This window comes from Delphinus delphis, chromosome 20 (genome assembly GCF_949987515.2).
Source record: "Delphinus delphis chromosome 20, mDelDel1.2, whole genome shotgun sequence".
NCBI lineage: Eukaryota > Metazoa > Chordata > Mammalia > Artiodactyla > Delphinidae > Delphinus > Delphinus delphis.
Genome location: NC_082702.1, coordinates 47,354,142 through 47,368,121, shown reverse-complemented (window position 1 = coordinate 47,368,121; position 13,980 = coordinate 47,354,142). Strand labels below are relative to the sequence as shown.

The 13,980-nt window shown below is 42.0% G+C and overlaps 1 pseudogene; it reads left to right on the top strand.

The window, feature by feature from the left end:
* The first annotated feature begins 3,715 nt into the window (after positions 1-3,715).
* On the top strand, positions 3,716-4,928 carry LOC132417128 (growth hormone-inducible transmembrane protein pseudogene; annotated as a pseudogene).
* Positions 4,929-13,980: the final 9,052 nt, after the last annotated feature.

Below are 13,980 nucleotides of genomic sequence, written 5' to 3'. Positions count from 1 at the left end.
TTTACATTTTCAGCATTGCTTCCTCTTTATTCTGTGTTCACAAGTGGGTTCCAATGTTATGACTATGTGTGCATAATTTTTATTCTCTTAGAATTTTTAAAAGTTGTCTTGATTTAAATAATTTTGTGTATATATTCCATTTAGTCATTTCTGCCTCAAAACATGGGGTTAAATGCCTTTTTTTTTATGGTGTTTTTTGGTGCCAAGCATTAGCTCACTGTCTGGGGAGACAAGCTGATGCGGAGAAAATGATCCAGGCTGGCCGTCAGCGCTCTGCTTAAAAGAGTAGCAGGCCCCGTATGATTTGGTCGTGTCTGTGGCTGGTGGAAAGCTGCCTTCACCTGGACCTTGCCAACACTTTTTGGCCTTAAGACAATGTTCTGAGCAAGCCTTAGCCAAAGTTTTCCAGTTTCTAAAACCCAGATCCCTTGCTGACTAAATAGCTTAGGACAATGTTAGGTTTTTAACTGCCTCTGCCCTCCTGTAATGATGTCTGGGGAAGTCAGAGGAGCTGCGAGGAGGAATCCCACTGCAGCAGAAGGTTATCGAAACTAGGAAACAGCTTCCAAGTAGAAAGATAATGCATATGTGCTCACTTTCAAGGGCTCAGGCAATTCTTTCCATAGGAACAGAGGCAGCTACTCTAAAGGAGTGGTGTGTTACAGAAAGAGCCAAGAAGGCAGATATTTTGGAGATAGCAACTTTATTTTCCAGAAGGTAGAGTTCTTTTTATACCACATATTGAGGAATCATAGTTGGCCTTTGCTTCTTATAAACGTGGATGCCTTTAACCCTAAATATGTCTGTGCTGGGGCTAAGGCTGACTTTCTGGAAGAATGTCCAGATGGATCCAAAACAAATCTTAAGTAGTACTTGCGGTCCAAAAGGGAGAGGAAAATTCTGCAAAGAGACATTTCAGGGCTTCAGGCAAATTCACATGCATTCAATTTTTATTTCTTAAAACTGGAGCCCCGAAACTTAATCAAAAGGGATGGAAATCAGAGCAGGGGTTGTTGCTGGGTGCAGGAAGATGGGACAAGGGAGTTGAGTGGGAAAAGGCCCAAGGGAACTTTCTAGGATGATGGAAACATTCCATGTTTCGACTGGAGTTTTGATCACGTGGGTGTAAACATTTGTCAAAATGTATTAAGCTCTACACTTAAGATCTGTGCATTTTATTGTGTGGAATTATATCAGTATAAAAATGTTAAAAAAAACCAAAAACAACCCAGTCCTTATTAGTGACTTGGCATAGTAGAATAAACTTTGGTCTGGATTCAAGTAATTATGTTCTAGTACCAATTCTGCCACTACTTCCTATGTGGATGTGGGGAAAGCATTTAATCTCTTCATTCTGTCACCTGACCTAGAAAATGAGGCCTCAGGATAAGGATGCTCAATTTTTTTCCACTTGTATTAGGATTTCTCATAAAAATTCTTAACTCGGTAGATAATACAAAGAGAAATTTTCTCCAGGAAACTAAGCCCATTGATGCTGTGAAATATGTATGCCCTCAGTCGTGTTGGTAACAAGGGAGGGATGGAAAGAATTTTTGTCTTTGTAACCTGGGCTCTGGATTTTGGTGTGAATTTTTTGTCCCTCATCCCAGTGAGCTAGCAGGATGAGGAACCAGCTTTTAAAACTAAGCGTGTTCAGCACTGCTCTTCAGTCTCCAGGTTCAGGAACTGTCTTGATGGGAAAAAGGCAAAGGCAGAAAGTCGCTCCAAGTGGGGACCCAGGCTGCCAAATGTTGGTCGCAAGCACATGTTCCATGAACTTGGGCTTGGCTCCAGACGGAGAAGAGCTCACAATGGAAACAGTGATGGCTGTTTGCTCAGGCAGCCAAGAGAATGAAAAGCACATTGAAACCCAGCAGTGTCTCCATGGGGAGAGGCACGGTGGGCCCCTGGGTGGTGAAACCAACCTGACAACAGAGCAGGATCAGAGAGCCTATTCCCAGCATCTTTCTTCAGTTCAACAACAGACCTTTATGTGCAACCTCTCAGGAAATCTCTGAGAAATTAAACCGTGGGCCATGCCACAACTACTGAAGCCCACACACCTAAAGCCCGTGCTTCACAACAAAATAAGCCACTGCAATGAGAAGCCCTCGCACCGCAACGAAGAGTAGCCCCCACTTGCCACAACTAGAGAAAGCCCGTGCGCAGCAATGAAGAACCAATGCAGCCAAAAGTAAACAAATAAATTTAAAAAAAAAAAAAACGGAATTAAACTGTGGGCAACCTGAGCTTTGCCCAGCAATAGAGGCACCCTCAATCTAGTCTGCCCCAGTTTTAATTGAATTAGCTTCTATTAATTGAGAGAAAGCAAAGAGCTCTTCTCAGTGTATGTTCCCTGTCCCTCCCCCCAAAGATTTCATCAACTTCCTTTTTTATTGCTGCTACTAGTGGACTATTTTGACCTCTAGTGAGTACCTTTTCAGTTGGTATTTTCATGCTATACTTTTCCTCATTTCCCCAGTGGTATGTGAATGCCCTCCTATCCCAGCACATCGGTAACTGCTGGGCTGAGAAAACAGCTGACAGCAGGAGAAACCAGGCTTCGGGGCGAGGGAGCAGGAGTATGGTCTCAACAGGTCCGGGTGACACCGTTCGCTCACCTGTGCCGATGCAGGCAGGTCATGCAGCCCAGCTCTTTGCCTCTCCCATGAAAGATGGGGTTGACCAATGTGGGTTAGTATTTTGCTTACATATACTTTGGAAGAATTCTGTTCTAAATAAAGGATGGCACGTAAACTATGGTGCAAAGGTTGTAAGCCCAAAGATATCCAGGAATAGGAAACGTTTAAAAAATAGGTGGCATGAGTGACTTCCCTGGTGGTCCAGTGGGTAAGACTCCACGCTCCCAATGCAGGGGGCCCGGGTTCGATCCCTGGTGGGGAACTAGATCCGGCATGCATGCCGCAACTAAGAAGCCCACATGCCTCAACTAAGACCCAGTGCAGCCTAATAAATGGATAAATAAAAATTTTTTTTTTAAAAGTATGTGGAGTGAACTGGCAAGTTCCTTGTCCAAAGAGGAGCCATTATTTTGGAATTTTTTGAAGAGAAGCAAGAAATTTGTGTTTTTACGTACATGTCTAGGGTCCATGTAGACACAGGCCTTCAGCTTCTAACCTCTGGTCTAGCAGAACAAGGATGGACTTTGGCCATAGACGAGTTTGAATTGTGACTCCAGGATGGACTGAGTGTGTGATCTTGGGTGGGTAAGTGCATTTTCAGAGCGTCAGTATCCTCACCTTTGACATGAGGGCAACACCACCCCGGCAGTGGGGTTGTGGCGATGAGATGAGATACTGTTCAGCACAGGCATGAGGAGGGCTGCCTACCGCGTGTGCAGTTCCTGCCTTGGTCTGTCACTGCCGCTTATAAGGTACTCTGCAGTTTACTGATCCTGATTTCCAGAACTTTTGCTAACAAACGTTAAGAGATCGTCCTTAGGAGAAGCGTGTTGGGCAGATGTTTGTGGAGCCCCTTGCTGTGCACCACCCCATCCCACATCTGGAAGCAGCAGCCTGTCTCCAGCAGCTAAGGAGGTGAGGAAGCAGAGCTGTTGATCACAGAGAAATATGTAGATCCTCCTACCTAACTCCGTGGCCTCGCCTTCCTGATGTCAACCACCAGGATTGTTTTTTTCTCCCTGAGGAAATAAAGATGAAAGGGGTAATTTAAAATCCACAATTGAGTAAGAGGTGGGCGGAGGGCATGGGAGGTGGTAGTCGTTGCGTGTTGCCGGCCGGAAGGGGAACTGCGCGCTTGAGTTGACCAGGGACTGAGCGTTTCCGATCGCTTGGTAAACCTGGTGCACCACCATGCTGGCCGCAAGACTCGTGTGTCTCCGGACACTACCTTCCAGGGTTTTCCACCAGCTTTCACCAAGGCCTCCCCTGTTGTGAAGAATTCCATCACGAAAAATCAATGGCTCTTAACACCCAGCAGGGAATGCCACCAGGACAAGAATTGGAATTTGGCGTGGGAAAACTAGCCAAGAACTCAAGGAGGCAGCTTTGGAACCATCATTGGAAAAAATATTTAAAATTGATCAGATGGGAAGATTGCTGGAGGGGCTGCTGTTGGTCTTAGAGCTTTGTGCTACTATGGCTTGGGAGTGTCTAATGAGATTGGAGCTATTGAAAAAGCTGTAATTTGGCCTCAGTATGTGAAGGATAGAATTCATACCACCTATATGTACTTAGCAGGAAGTATCGGCATAACAGCTTTGTCTGCCCTGGCAGTGAGCAGAACTCCTGCCCTCATGAACTTCATGATGAAAGGCTCTTGGGTGACAATTGGTGCAACCTTTGCAGCCATGATTGGAGCTGGAATGCTGGTCCAGTCGATATCATATGACCAGAGCCCAGGCCCAAAGCATCTTGCTTGGTTACTACATTCTGGTGTGATGGGTGCAGTGGTGGCTCCTCTGACGATATTAGGGGGCGCCTCTTCTCATCACAGCTACATGGTACACAGCTGGTATTGTGGGAGGCCTCTCCACTGTGGCCATATGTGCACCCAGTGAGAAGTTTTTGAACATGGGAGCACCCCTGGGCGTGGGCCTGGGTGTCGTCTTTGTGTCCTCACTAGGATCTATGTTTCTTCCACTTACCACTGTGGCTGGTGCCACTCTGTACTGACAATTTATGGTGGATTAGTTCTTTTCAGCATGTTTCTTCTGTATGATACACAGAAAGTAATCAAGCATGCAGAAGTAGTACCAGTATATGGAGTTCAAAAATATGATCCCATCAATTAGATGCTGGGAATCTACATGGATGCGAGTTGCCAGTATTCTGGCAACTAGAGTCAACAGAAAGAAATGAAGTGACTCAGCTTCTGACTTCCTTAATACATCAGATATCTGGCTTGTTTAATAGGGGCAGATATTCTTTTTTTTTTTTTTTTTTCAGTACGCGGGCCTCTCACCGTTGTGGCCTCTCCCGTCACGGAGCACAGGCTCCGGACGCGCAGGCTTAGCGGCCATGGCTCACGGGCCTGGCCGCTCCGCGGCATGTGGGGTCTTCCCAGAGCAGGGCACGAACCCGTGTCCCCTGCATCGGCAGGCGGACTCTCAACTACTGCGCCACCAGGGAAGCCCGGGGCAGATATTCTTTAAATAGTTTGTGCAAGCAGCTTTCGTTGAAGTTTAGAAGGTAAGAACTTGTCAACATTTCAGGTGTTCCAGTAATGTGATGCTTCAGGTCTGCTTTTTCTTCTGGAGAATAAACTCAGTAGTTCTCTTCCAAATAGCAACACATTTTCAATTCTCATGTTTGAGTAATTCGAAAATGTTCAAATGAATATGAAAACCAAGTTTTGTGTTGCAGGAATTTAAGTATTTTATCTATTTTTAAATTTATTTGGTTAAATGAAATTTAGCAAACTCGTGTACCTGCCTTTTTCATTTTGGATTGCAAAATATTAACAAGTAACGTCATAAGTGATGTAGGGGTTTGGTAAAGGGACCAGAGAGAAGTAAAGCGACACCTGCAGTCTTTCTTCGAATACTTAGAACTTAGCACTCGTGTAATCGTGGTGAGCCAGTGAGGGGGTCTGGATGTTTGGAAACAAGTCATGGCCGTACATCTGCTGAACTTATCAGAAGCACTGAGCAGAAAACAAAGACATACGTGATTCTCCAGGCTCTCCTTACGATATGGATGTGATCACGTTTGGCTTCTCATTGTTTGACACTGTTAGGAGAGTCCACAATGCTAATCATGTGGAGAATTCCTGTTGTATATATTATGTGTGTGTGTAAGTCTTACTTTTGAATTGTCGAGAACAAAACATGCTTAAAACACTCAGGAAAAAATATTCGAAGCATGAAAATTGTTGCATTTTTAAGTATACAAACAATACATGCACAGTTGCTGAATATTTTTGCAAATTTATTGAAATGTTTAAATGTTTAAAGGAATACATGCTTGCCTTTCTTATCTCTTCAGGCTTTAAAGCTTTTATCAGAAAAGCCTATTCGTGGTTTACACTTGAGATTATGAAAGCAGTTTTCCCCCTCAGATTTAGTTTCTTGCATTCCCTCTCAGAGAAATCACTAAAAAAAAAGGAAGGCAAAGCGAGGCTTCTTTCATGAACTATATCAATCAAAAATGTAATGGAGAAAATGCTTCACTAGAGTTTCCCCTAGCAGAATTTTCCTTCTCTCCTCCATAGACCATTATTTATAAGTTTTTTGACACAGAAGAGTTATTTTTGTAAGTTCTTATGAATGAAATGTGTATGATTATTGAGATACTTGGTGTTTTGACAAATATTTACTACAGTAATCCATAAATAACTATTCTACCCACCTCAAGTTACATAGGATGCCTATTTCTGAAATAATAAAGGTTCTAGCCAGAAAAAATTTTAAAAGTAAAAAAATAAAAAAATAAAATCCCCAATTGTGCTTTTTAAAGCATTCTACCATTCAGCCTAATGAAGAGTGAGGCTTTTGAGAATAAGAACATTTACGTGGCCTCCTTCTAAATTCTCCTTGAAGGAGATGCTTGGGCCCCCTTTGGAATTGGTGCCCTGGTGCACATACCTGCCCCATGCCTTCTGTGTGGCTACAGTACATATTTTACGTATTTCAGCCACTGCTGCAACATTAAGATGCATTAGCACTTGTTAGGTAGGCTCTCAGTTCCAGGTGGACCTGTCATATATCTTCTGAAACCATCAGTATATCAGGCTTTGTGCTGTGCACCTGAAATACAAGGAGGGGGGTTAGTCCTCTTGTTAACTCCTTGACTGATAGGGAAGGTGGGAAAGTGACTTTGCAGGGAACACAAGGATGGCCATGATAGAGGTCTAATTCCCAACTTGGGAGAGGAAGGGGCACAGGAAGATCTCATAGGCCCAGGTATACTTGCTCAGAGGTGAAGGGGGAGCAAAGAGAAACTGGTGGCGCACATAGGGACAGCTTTGAGAGAAGGGTATTTGAGGTAGAGAATCGACGTATGCAAAGGCCAGAGACGACAGCACTGCGTGGCTGGGCTGGGGGAGTGTGGGAGGGGTTGGAGAGGCACTCGGGGCAAGTCGGTGAGGACTTCTGAGTCCTGCAAAGGAGAATGGTTTTATCCCAATGACTTGCCACTTAAAGGATTTTTGAGGAAAGGGTATTGGGATGGAAGTTGCATTTTAGCAATATCGCTCTCCTCTGTAACAAGGAGGATGGATTAGTCAGGGACAGGGATGGTGGCAGGGAGACCACAGTTGGGGGATTACTGTAATAATAAGAAGAGAAATGATGAGGCCCAGACAATAACAGTTTTAGGAGCCATTGGGAGGGGACTGACTTGAGAAACATGCAGAGGCTGGTGAGGCTGATTGGCTGATTGTGGTAGGGGATGAGGATTGAGGGAGCATTGAGGATGGCTCTCAGGTTCTTGTGTGGGTGAGAGGAGGGAAGGGGGTGCTGTATATGAGGAAAGGGGATCCAGGAAGAGGAGCTGCTCTGGGCTGGGGAGGGGGTCAGTGTCAGGAGTTGCAGGCAGGGGACGATGAGCTCAGACAGTTGGGATTTCTGTGATACTGCTGGCCAAGGACCTAAGAGGGGGCATTTGGAAGGACTGGCTTGGGGCTCAGGAGAGAGATGGACTGAGGATCAAGATTTTGGAGTCACTTATAGGAGGTCTTTAAAGACACGGGTTAGGATAAAACCATCCAAGCAGAATGTGTAGAGAATGAGAAGAAAAGGGGACCCTGGACTGAACCCTGGGGAACATGGAGAGTTCAGGAATAGGTGGAGAAGCACAAGAAGGAGTGTGACCAAGAGGCCAGAGGAAAATCAGGAGAAAGGCAACTAGGAGCTTCAAAGAGGGAGTAATCTGGAGTGTAGAATATATTAAAAGAAAAAGAGACAAGGAAGGTAAGAATTAAGAACCTCGTGGTTCCCCTCCAGCCCCTGAGCTGGGCGGACAAGGTTATTTTTGGTAACCTCAGCAAACGCAGGGTCAGGGAAGTAGAAGCTGGCCTCTCCTGGGCTGAGGAGTGAAGGGGAGTGAGAAATTGGAGGCACCCGTGTGCTGTTCTTTGAGAAGGACCCAATCCCTGTTCTCACTGATGTAACTTAAAAAGTTATTTAATAGTTCAAACATAACAATAAAAAGAAATAACAGCAGTAAATATTTTGCTATATTTGCTTCAGGTTTTTATTTTCTGGAGAAATAAAACATGACTAGCTATATTTGAAACCCCACATTGACCCCTCCCTGATACTGTTCCCCTCCTTCCATTAGGTAACCACCACCCTGAATTGCATGGTTATACTTTTATTACATAACTTTATATCTGTGAGCAATACTTAGAATTGTTTTCCATGTTTTTAAACTTTATAGAAATGATATGCTGAATATACTTCTGCATCTTGCTTTTTTCATTCATCAGCACCATTTTGGAGATTTATTTATGTTAACATATGTAGTTCTAGTGCATTCATTTTAACCGCTATATAGTATTCCTTTGTATGGCTATACCACATATTATCCTTCTGTTCTCCTGTTGCTGGACATTTAGTCTGTTTCCAATTCTTGGCTCATGTAGACAAGGCTGCAGTGATCATTCTTGTACACGTCTCTTGTACATGGGTGGGGATGTTTCTAGGATATATACCTAGACATGGAATTTGCTAGGTCATGGGTTATCTGCATCTTCAACTTAACTGAATATTGTCAGATTGCTTTCCAGTGTGATGGTACCAGTTTACACCCACAGAGCAGTTTATGAGGATTCCAGATGTTTCATATCCTCCCTAACATTTTATATGTTGAAACTTTAGCCAATCTGATGAGTGTGAAAAAATAAACCAGAGTTTACTTTCCTTTGCATTTCATAAGGCCACCAACTGTACAGTGCAAGTCTGCATCTTTTAGTGTAGAGGTTGTACACTGCACAACTCTAGGGGGCACCGTTCATATTGTAGTCTTTGTGAAAGGCACTCGATAGAGTTAGTGCATGGACAACATATACAGTGGCCTGGAGTGAAGTTAAGGATTCTTTGTCTTTGCCCATTGTTCTCTTGGGTTGTTTGTCTTATTGGAAGAGTTCTTTATTTATTTTGGATATTAATTCTTTTTTGGTTTATATTTGTTACAAACATTTTCATCCAATCTGCAGCTTCTATTAATTTTGTTTAAATAAAGTGTTTAATTCTTTAAAGTTATGAAGCTTTTTCAAATTCCATAATATATGTGGTCACCTTTTATTAAAGAGAGGTGGAGTGATATTCCCATTTAATAAGACAAATCTTTTGTGACATCAAAACAACTTTTCAGCATGCCCTCAGTAAAAATATTACTGAAGAATAATATTGAGGAAATAAAAAACATAATTTTTAAAATTTTAATGTGATAGACCTAGAGTCTGTCATACAGAGTGAAGTCAGTCAGAAGGAGAAAAACAAATACCGTATGCTAACACATATATATGGAATCTAAGAAACAAAAAAATGTCATAAGAACCTAGGGGTAAGACGAGAATAAAGACACAGACCTACTAGAGCATGGACTTGAGGATATGGGGAGGGGGAAGGGTAAGCTGTGACAAAGTGAGAGAGTGGCATAGACATATATATACTACCAAACGTAAAATAGATAGCTAGTGGGAAGCAGTCACATAGCATAGGGAGATCAGCTAGGTGGTTTGTGACCACCTAGAGGGGTGGGATAGGGAGGGTGGGAGGGAGGGAGACGCAAGAGGGAAGAGATATGGGAACATATATATATGTATAACTGATTCACTTTGTTATAAAGCAGAAACTAACGCACCATTGTAAAGCAATTATACTCCAATAAAGATGTTTAAAAAAATTTTAATGTACTTAAATTTAACCTTTTTCTTTATTGTTTGTATTTTTGTAGCTTATCTTAAGAACTTCCTCCCAACTCTTTTTATTTTATTTTTTATTTTTTTGCGGTACGCGGGTCTCTCACCACCGTGGCCTCTCCCGTTGTGGAGCACAGGCTCCGGACGCGCAGGCTCAGCGGCCATGGCCCACGGGCCCAGCCGCTCCGCGGCATGTGGGATCCTCCCGGACCGGGGCACGAACCCGTGTCCCCTGCATCGGCAGGCGGACTCTGAACCACTGCGCTACCAGGGAAGCCCCCAACTCTTTTTATTTTGAATTTTTATTTTTATTGGAGTATAGTTGATTAACAATGTTGTGTTAGTTTCAGGTGTACAGCAAAGTGATTCAGTTATATATATATATACATGTATCTATTCTTTTTCAAATTCTTTTCCCATTTAGGATATTACAGAATATTGAGCAGAGTTCCCTGTGCTATACAGTAGGTCCTTGTTGGTTATCTATTTTAAATATAGTAGTGTGTACATTGTCAGTCCCAAACTCCCAATTTATCCCTCCCCCCTTACCTTTCCCCTTTGGCAACCATAAGTTTGTCTTCCAGGTCTGTGAGCCTGTTTCTGTTTTGTAAATAAGTTCATTTGTATCACTTTTTTTTTTTTTTTTTCGATTCAGCATGTAAGTGGTATCATGTGATATTTGTCTTTGTCTGGCTTACTTCACTTAGTATAATAATCTCCAGGTCCATCCATGTTGCTGCAAATGGCATTATTTCATTCTTTTTAAAGTTTTGCTTTTCCAGCTTTAGATGTTTAATTCACCTTGAATTTATTTTATAATCCTATTATATAGTATAGGAATCTATTTTCATGTATATATAACCAGTTTTAAATAATGGATTAACTAGTTCATCATTTCCCCTTTGATTTTTCACTCCAGATGCTTTAAAGTACTGCCTTTTTTTTTTTTTGGCCACGCAGCTTGCGGGGATCTTAGTTCCCGGACCAGGGATAGAACCTGTGCCCCCTGCAGTGGAAGTGCAGAGTCCTAACCACTAGACTGCCACGGAATTCCCAAAATACAGCTATGTTTTAAACATGGATCTGTTTCTGGGTTTCTGTTGTGTTCCCTGGTTTATGTGTCTGTCTCTTTGCCATATGGCACAGTCTTAATTACTTAATTACTGCTAATACAAATCTCCCTGGCCTGTTTTTCTTAACACTTCTTGGTTATCCTTGGCTTTTGCTTTCCTACATGGATTTTACCATCAATTGTCAGATACCACACATACACACACATACTGATTGGGATTTTTATTGAAATTGCATTAAACTCACAGATTAACCTGGAGGCAATATGCATCTTTACCATATTGGATGTTCTCATCCTGGAATATGGTATATTAGTGTATCTTCTATTAAGTTTATTCCTATGCACTTATACATTTTGCTCCTATTGAAACTGAAATTTTTTCCTGTAATATTCCCTAACTGGTTACAAATGGTGTGTAGAAACATCATCAATATTTGTAACTGATCTTGTATCCAGCAACTATGGAGAACTTTATTATTCTAATTTGTATAGGTTCTCTTAGATTTTTCTATGTGGATTATCACTGTCTATATATTATGGTTTAGTCTTCCTTTCTGATTCTTATGCCTCTCATTTACATTTCCTCATTATATTCGTTTTATGCCAGGACAAAGTTGAGTAAAAGCACTGATCGCAGACTTCAACAGCTTCATTGAGATATAATTCACATACCATAAAGTTCACCCTTCAGATTTCCTTTTTTAGTTCCTCTTTTTAATAGGAATGCCTCTGAAATTTTACCATATAAGTAACTAATTGCTGCAGTCCCATTTGTTAACTGGTTCATCATTTCCCTGATGACTTGTCATGCCACCTCTGACATGTTTTATACACAGATCTATTTCTGGGTTCTGTTCCATTAAAGTATTTGCCTATCCCATTGTCAGTACCACACTGCCATACTCACCATAGCTTTATATACTAATGTACATATTTGCTATAGAGTTTTTATGAATACCCTTTATCAAATTAAAGAAATCTTAATTTGCTAAGAAGTTTAAAAATAAAAAACTATAAATAGGTTTTGAGTTGTTTCAGGTGCTTTCCCTTCATCTAGGACATGATCATATAGTTTTTGCCATGTGATCAGCCATCCAGGATGCCTTGTTCTCTTGCTCTCTGTACATCCCCTGCTTAACCAGTCCCTGCTTCACCTACACCCTACTCACATGGCTGACCTTCCCTCTTAATCATAGAGCCTAATCAGTAACTGCCTATGTACTTGCCCCCAGCTAGTGATTCTTCTAATCTTTCTATCAAAACAGCTCCACCCTGCTAGTTTTATCAAAGGGGCTTTGAGGGACATGCCTCTCTGATGGTTTCCCTGGTAATGGATGAGCCAACCTGACATCAGTTCCCCATAACAGGTAACCTTCCCCCCCACACACAGCTCCCTGGACTTCTGCCATGTCCTGCCTGCTGTCTGCCATCCACAGTGGAGTGTCACTCCAGGACCCTTTTGCTCCGGACGTGTAAGATCCCCTATCCATTAAACAACTGATGTCTCTGTCACTGACTCTGGGCTCTTTCTTCAGTCTGAGGCTGGGCAAGTACAGGCCTTGAAGGCCTGCGGGGTACAGCCCAACATTCTCCTTTGTTAAATTTGGTGTTTTAGGGCTTCCCTGGTGGTGCAGTGGTTGAGAGTCCACCTGCCGATGCAGGGGACACGGGTTCATGCCCTGGTCCAGGAAGATCCCACATGCCGCGGAGCGGCTGTGCCCGTGAGCCATGGCCACTGAGCCTGCGCGTCCGGAGCCTGTGCTCCACAACGGGAGAGGCCACAACAGTGAGAGGCCCAAGTACCGCAAAAAAAAAAAAAAAAAAATTGGTGTTTTATTAATAGACATAATGATGAACTATATAACCCATTCTTGGGCTAAGTGCTACCTGGTCATGATTGTTTTGGTATACTACTGAATTTTATTTACTAATATTTAGGATTTTTCTATGTTGATGAGATCAATGTATAATTTTTCTCATAAAGTTTTGGCCATTGAGATTTTGTCTCAAAATTAATTTTTGATTATTCCCTTTTCCTAATCTCTGAAATTTTAAGAAAGGATTAAAGGTTCCTTACATAGTTTGATAAAATTCATCTGTAAAATCTTACTAGTGTCTGTTACAGACTAGAGTCGGGGGAGACTACGTGCAACTTTTTTTTTTTGGCCACACTGCGTGGCTTGTGGGATCTTAGTTCCCTGAAGAAGGATTGAGCCCAGGCCCTCGGCAGTGAAAGTGCAGAGTCCTAACCACTGGACTGCCAAGGAATTCCCTTTTTAAAAAAAAAAAACCTTCACTCATCTGTTGCATTTTAAAAGCAATCTTAACAAATCCATTTTTATTGACTGATATTACAAATAAGGCTGCTTGAATAGTTTTTATAGGTAAGTTATTCTCTCCTCTGTTCCAATAATAGTTTCTACATACCACTTAGAACAGTGCTTTGTAATTGTTTATGTGTTGGTTAGCACCAGACTGTAAGCTTCTGGAGTAGGGGGTAATGCTTTATTCATATTTTCCCCAGTGTCTAGCACAGTGTGAGACATACTGTAAATAGGAACAAAAAAAAAAATCACAAAATGACACTGCCAGCTATGTCTTTTCTCTTAAATCTCAAGTTTGGAGTCTCAGTTCTGCCACTCGTTGGCAGTGTGGCTGGCTGCAAGAATGACACTATCTCGTAAGGGCTTTTTGAAGATTAATTGCAACAATGTATGTAAATTATCTGGTATATCTAGTGAGTGCTCAATAAATGGTAACTATAAACTACTTTTAAAAGAAAAACAGTTGGCTTTCTGATCCCATCTGGAAAGCTGACATTAGTAGAGTACTTGGAGGGATTGCTTACATAATTTGGTAAAGATGAAGTTAAATCTCTTTGTTCCTTCCCCAGTAGAAAATTGGATAGTCATTTTAACTACATGTTCTTAGATCCCTGGATGATACCTGGTTTCTTTATTCTGATGATCTGTGTAATGGCTTTAGCCTCCAGCCACAGTCTGGGGAAGACTTAGAGAAGTAAATAAGCATTTCCTTTAGATGCATCTGTGTAGTGGCAAGCC